Below are 7,566 nucleotides of genomic sequence, written 5' to 3' on the forward strand. Positions count from 1 at the left end.
TTTTGATGATGATAAGGTTTGTTATCATTCCTTGGATGAGTGCTGTATGCCAGGTGTTTTGCTATGTGCTTTTCATATATTAACTTTCCTCGCCTATCCAACATCACTCTCAATCTGTCCAGATTTGTTTTATTCTAAGAACAAGAAAAATCAGTCATAGATAAGTTTGATTGATTTGTTTAAAGAAGCCCAGCTAGTCACCCAATGGAAGCTTCTGTGTTCAAACTGGGATACAATTCCAATCCCCATGCTCTTCTTGAATAAGCTACAATACCTTTATGTCATCTTTCTTAGGAATTTTAGGATTCCTCCTGACATAGTACTGTGGTCAGCCTTGTTCCCACTGCTGACTTTTACATTAAGGAATTAGTGGAGACATTTGAGGCCATCAGGAAACAGAACATGATGTACATTTGCCAATGTGTAAAGAAGGAAAATGTCCACATTACTAGCAAAATAATAAAAGCCACGTATACCTAATCCGCAGCAAATAATATTGACCGGAGACAATAAACCGTGGGAACTGACATGGGATTGGAAGATAAGAAATTCTTAGTAACTGCTTTGTCAACACCAAATTCCCCATGAACTCCTCTTTGCAGCCCAGTAATAAGGGGCTCCTCTACCCTGCCACCTACCAGGCAGTCACATGAGGAGAGATGGGAGGTCTACCCAGTACACGTTCCATAGCAGGCACCAGAACACCTACGTGCTGGTAAATATCTGTTAATTGCAAGAAGGACCTAGAATTAACTAAATCAGGGCATTAGTCAAATGGATAGGAGTATTTCCCATCTGCAAGGCCTCTTTTTTCATTAAGTTAGTATTAATATATGACTATTATCATTTCCATCTCTCAAATCAGAAAACCAGGCACAGCAACGTTACTAATTAGATCACACCCTTTCTAAGTGATATAATCAATTAAAAGATCTGGGTATTTTAATTTGAATAAGACTGTAGGCTTAAGTACTATGCCCCACTCTGCTTTTACTAAATTCTACAAATAAAAATTTAATTTGCAATACTGAAGAAAAATCATTAAAGTACAGATATGTTCGATTTTTAAAATGAAGTGCTTCTATTATTTCAATCCACATTATTATAAAGCTATATTTAAAAAAAAATTATCTTCAAAATGTTAACAAGGTTGCCCAAGGTCTACTCCTTAAATGATCTGAGCTAATCATCCTGCTTGGCCACTCCCTGACATCTCGATTTCAAGAAATAAAAGTTCTAGATGAAAACACATATTGAAAACATGTGCTGAAGTGGTGATTGGAAATCAGGCATATTTCACTTCATCAGCTACACGAAGTATCAGGGATTATGTGATGTTTCTACGTACAATTTGTCCTGATAGAAATAAAGTTGCATTTTTACCTATATTGTGATTTTACGAAAGGATCACTATTTGTCTTCCTCTCTACTCTCAGCTTCATTCTAGCAACTAATACTAATTACAGGAAGGTTGAATCGCCATCACGTGTGATTAACTTCAATGGCGTCCCTTTCTCCTCCACTTCAGACATCCTCTCCTTTCATGGAGTTCTTCTCAAGGCCACTTAGGACATCGGTGACACCTACAGAGAATACTAAAACCAAACTCATTATGAAAAGTAGTAGGGAGAGCCACTTGTAGACAGGAGGAGGCATCTGGGGAAACCCAACAATAACAACAAAGGTAGAGCTGGAGCAAATGAAGATTGCAGCTGTGTCCCTACATCCCTTAGCACTATGGGAAAGATGAAGTAGGAAATGCTTTAAAAAAAAATTACACCGAATTTTAAAAAATTGTTTAACACTGTTTAATCCTGTTTAAAGCATACAAGAGAGTATCATTAAAAACTTCTCGAGAAACAGCTGTGTTTTGATGCTTTGCTACTTAGAAATGTAACAATGGAAGATGTAGGGTTGGAAGGGTTTAGATTTCATGTGAGCATTCAGGGTAAAGAGAGCGGAGCACTGGGATAAGGCACAAAGAGAAGCTGGAGAGAGAGACAGCAAGAAGATGGCGGACTTGGTATGACATGCCAACCTTAGTGGGCTCAGCTACCACCCTGAAGGGCAGCTTCTGAGTCAGACGACAGGAGAAGAAGGAGACACAGCTCAGTCCCTACAGATTCAGTGAAGACTTGGTCTCAGTTCTGAGATTCAGAGGTAAAACCGGTACTGCTGTGCTCTCTGTGGGTGGGTTCTGGCACTTGGCTAACAGCAGAAGAACTACTGTATAGGGGAGAGAGACAAGACTTGCCCCAGGGCTGTATATAGCCAAGGTGTACTTGAAAGTAAATCTGTCTTCATAAACCAGTAAGAAAAAACAAACTTCGGGGCGCCTGGGTGGCACAGCGGTTAAGCACCTGCCTTCAGCTCAGGGCGTGATCCCGGCGTTATGGGATCGAGCCCCACATCAGGCTCCTCCGCTATGAGCCTGCTTCTTCCTCTCCCACTCCCCCTGCTTGTGTTCCGTCTCTAGCTGGCTGTCTCTGTCAAATAAATAAATAAATTCTTTAAAAAAAAAAAAAAACAAACTTCACTCATAGTGGGCAAGTTAAAACTAGACTTATATCTTTTTATTTTCACATCTTGCTTTCTTTTATTTTTAAAAGACTATTTGAGAGACAGAGAGAGAGTGAGCAGGAGGGGCAACGGGAGAGGGGGAGAAGCAGACTCCCCACCGAGCATGCAGCCTGATGTGGGGGCTCGATCCCAGGACTCAGAGATTGTGCCCGGAGCCAGTCAGATGCTTAACCAACTGCGGGGTGAGGCGCCCCTCACATTTTGCTTTAACGTCATTTTGTCTTGTAATGGAAATGTATATATGTTTTATCCATATTTGCCTTTTTATTTAATAAGCAGCTATTTTTATATAGGTAAAACACTTTGAATTTTAGTAAACTATGACCATATAAAGGACGCTTTCTCAGAGCACTGCTTTTGTCTGTCAAGCAGCTACGTCATTTAGTGGAAACTAAGCCAAACTGTAGCCATAAGCACAAGCATGGTACTCCAATATATATGCTCTTTGAATGCATATTAATCACATATTACACTCTCAAATGGCTACTTGGACCAAGCAAGTAATACATGAATGAAACGAGCCAAGATAAGAAAAATCATAATTGTTGAAATCTATGGTAAACTGATGTGTACTTGCCATGGCTAAAAGGACTCGACTCCAGAAGATTTCTTCCCTGTAGAAAGTGAACTCCATGTTGGCAAATCCCACAATTTTCAAAAGCCAGGTTACATGAAATTTCCCGATTTTTAAAAGTTATTCAATTAAAAAATACTACAGAGGTAAAAACAAAACAATACCACTCACAACAGTCATTGCAATAGAAATACATCTGCTGAATGAATTTGGCTTACAGGCTGCCAGTTTATGACTTCTGATCAAATTTTTGAAATTATCTTTGGGAGGTTGGGGAGGGGAAGACTCAATTTGAAAGGAGCCACATGTAGTTTTGCAAGAGAATTTTTAGACGTCAAGTATGCACTCAGAACATTGCCCAAGGGAAAACGAAAACTAAAATAAGACACATTAAGGTTAATACTCAAAGGAAGGAAAAGTCACTCCTTTGCTATCATGCAGACGTACATTCACACATGATTGCTGGCTGTAAGACCAAATCAGTCTGTGAGACTAAACCAGAAAAAGTAAAAAGAATATAAACAAGCAAAAATAAAAGAAATATAAAAATCTTTCAATTTCTCATAGACAAGGACTAGAAATCCAGTGTCAATAAAAACAAACAAACAACCCCACCAAACAACTTCCCTAGGTATTACCTGGCAAACATGGGCATTAATCACAGTTTCACACTAAACTGCAGATTTTATAGCAGTATTTGCTGCAATAAAACTTGCTTAGTCTTAGCGCTAGTTGTAATTTATGTTTTGTTTAGATGAATTCATGAGTTCTCTGTACCTAAATTTAATTAATGAATGAAAATAAATAGTTTAGCTTATGTGCTTGCTTTGAAAAATAGATATAAATAAAAGGTAATAGTACATGGGTGATGGACACTGGGGAGGGTATGTGTTGTAATGAGCACTGCGTATTATATAAGACTGATGAATCACAGACTGTATCCCTGAAACAAATAATACATTACATGTTAATTAATTGAATTTAAATTAAAAATGTTTTAATAAAAAAATAAAATGTAATAGTACATTTAAAACCACATTTTGCATGGTAAGTATGTCCTATCTACTGGTGAGTTGATTACCAGAAAACATAGCAGGTGCCAATGGGGAATGTAAATATAGTTATTGACCTACTGTGTCAGTGACAAGAGATTAGTCTTTTTTTCCAGGAGGTTGTAATTAGCCTTGCAGAAAATATTCATTCCATACCAAATTAGACTACACATTGTATTTCTGTCACTGAATGTTTTCCTTGATGGTTGTCTGAGTAAAACAAATTGGATGTAGGTTGAAGGTATATCATTCAGGCACCTTCTTTCAAAAGTAATTAGGGTCTTACTCACTTGAAACCAGATAACTACATTTAATGTAATCTTAAAAGGACCCCTAAGGATTGTTTTCCATTGGTAAATGAATGAGAAGTGGAACAAATTGACTTTCATGATCACTAAAGTTTAGAAGAACTAGGAAAAGAAAATAATGCTGAATCGAAAATTTAGTCTCATAAGACTAATAAAGGTAAAATACTTTTTTCCATTTATTCTCATGTAACCCCCAAGGGATTTTTGTCCAGTGAAAGTGGCACATGGAAGGATGTTCCACAAAGACTCATTCAGTGATCAGCTCAGCATGCTTCCACACTAGACCTCCAACCAAATGAGAGCTAGACACTCATCCCCTTGGCTTCAATTCATTTAGGAAAAAAAGTGTATCTTTGGATAACTCACTGTACTCCATGCTAGCACACCAGGATGATAAGACTTCATTCCTGACTCAAAATATAGGTGGAGACCCATCACTGTCTGACCTAAACCAGGCCACCTGTAATTAGAAAATAAATTCACTACCAGACCAAGAACTAGGTTAGTAGATACACAAAGATTTTAGGAGTAACATCATAAAATTAGAACGGAGGAGATCTTGAAGGGAAAAAAAGGGTTTGGTAATTATTAATGGGCAGAAATGCTAATGATTTTAAAAATTCAGCAAGTTTCAGAAGAAATCTTTCCCCAATTTCAAGTACTTCTAGAAAATGAATCTAGATGCAGTTTTGAATAGGTTTGTATACCAGAAAACAATTATATTTGATTTTTCTTATTTTTCTATGTCCAGTGTAAGAAAAAAATTGTACTAAATCACTGCAGGTACTGTCTAATTAAGTCATATTCAACAATATATTTTAGTCTTCGAATGTACCCTACTAAAAGAAATACAATTTTTGAATCAAATAAAAGCTATTTTAAATTTCACTCTGCCAATTTCTAAAATGTATTCAGAAATTTATATGAAAATTATTTCAATGGCCACCGTGCTTAAATCTCTTATTTTAAAATATACATTTTCTTATTAAATCTATTTATTTGAATTTTAATTAACATTTGAATATGTTAATTTGTAAAGATACTTAAATATGCCAATGCTCCTATTTCCTTCCTCTGGGTGGGTATTTGAAACACATTTCTGTAAATTTAAAGGACCCTTTAAACTTTGAAAACATAGCTATTATTTTGTACTTTCAAAACTTGGTGTTGCCTATGACCCTTTTTAACTGAATGTCTTCTAAGCAGTAAGCCTGCCACACTTCACCCATGTAATGGACACCCTGTGGATAAAATCATGATGCTTCATCTTCCTGACAGCATTCTCTTCTCTCCTGAGGGAACTTCTAATGGGATGACTCCAGTGTCTTGAATGTTTCTTTCAATTTCCTTCATATGATACACAGCCTATTCTTATTATGCTGTTTTTTGTTTTTTTTTTGTAAAAATTCTGATCTAGAATTTGGCCTACTGTAGTGTATTGCTTATAGGACTCTCTTTTCAGCAACTTTGAACAGATTATTGAGGTTTAATTGACATACAATTAACCACACATGTTGAAGGATACAATTTGATAAGTTCTGAGTATGTAAATAAACATATATTGGTCAAATTCTAAAAAGATATGTTGAAATATTTGTTTCTTCAGGATGTGACCTTATTTGGAAATAGGGTAACTGCAGATGTAATTAGTTAATATGAGGTCGTATTGGAATTCCAATATGACTAGTGTTTTTTTTTTTTTTTTATGTTAGTCACCATACAGTACACCATTAGTTTTTGATGTACTGTTCCATGATTCATTGTGTATAACACCCGGTGCTCCATGCAATACCTGCCCTCCTTGATACCCATCACCGGGCTAACCCATCCCCCACCCCCCTCCCTTCTGAAACCCTCAGATTGTTTCCCGGAATTCATAGTCTCTCATGGTTCGTCTCCCCTCTGATGCCCCCCCCCTTCATTTTCCCCTTCCTTTAAGAAGTGGGAACTTTGGAAAAAGACACAGATGCAGGGAAGATGGCCATATGAAGATGGAGGCAGAGACTGCAGGGATGTTGCCCCAAAGCCAGAAACACCCAGGACTATTACAGACTGGAAGAAGCAAGGAAGGATCCTCCCGTAGAGACCTCAGAGGAAGCATGACCCTGGAACACATTGAGTTTGAACTCCTAGTCTCCAGAACTGACGTCATAAAATTCTGTTACTTTAAGCCAACCAGTTTGTGGTAATTTATTATAGTTGCCCTAGGAAACTAATAAAATTTGCAATCAGGAAATTGACAAAAAAATAGCAAACAAATGCATCACCTCAAAGAGTTACATGATCCCCTTGCCATTGACATTTCCCTAACACTCACCCCATCCCCATGAAACCACTGAACATTTTTCTGTCATCCTAGATTGCATTTTCTACAATTTTACATATATTTTACATAAATTTATAAGAATTCTAGAATTATATGAAATATAGACATATGGCATGCACTGGATTCTTTCAGCGTAATTATTCTGAGACTCATTCATGGTGTTGTTCATTCACGTGCACATTCACTTGTTGCTCCTTTGTGTTAACAAACAGTATTCCATTACATGACTTTACCACCATCAGTTCATTCACTCACCTGCTGACATACATTGAGATGGTTTACAAAATCCTGGCTATCCGAAATACACCAGCTATATACATCATACGAGTGTACAAATATCTGTATGGAGTTACACTTTCACTTCCCTTGGGCAGAGAGACCCCTAACTGTGGAATCACTGGGTCACAAAGCAGGTAAATGTTTACATTGTAAAGCAACTACCAAACTGTCTTCCCAAATGTATGAGAATTCCAGTTCCTCCACACCCTTGTCAACACTCGGTATGTGTATTAATTGTTCTTGGTTATTTTCTGTATATTATGACGTTCTGACCTCTCTTGGGAGCCTTCAGACCCGGGAAGAGACTGCCCTTCCCGGAGCTAGAGGATATCTGAAGATAATGACAACTTTCCCACAAGCACATTTTCACGTACACACCAAGCAGTGCACTGTCCGTGCCCCAACTATGTCTTACCCAGCTCTCCCTCCCACGCCCGTACGGTCGTG

The sequence above is a fragment of the Ursus arctos genome, unplaced genomic scaffold (assembly GCF_023065955.2).
Source record: "Ursus arctos isolate Adak ecotype North America unplaced genomic scaffold, UrsArc2.0 scaffold_21, whole genome shotgun sequence".
NCBI lineage: Eukaryota > Metazoa > Chordata > Mammalia > Carnivora > Ursidae > Ursus > Ursus arctos.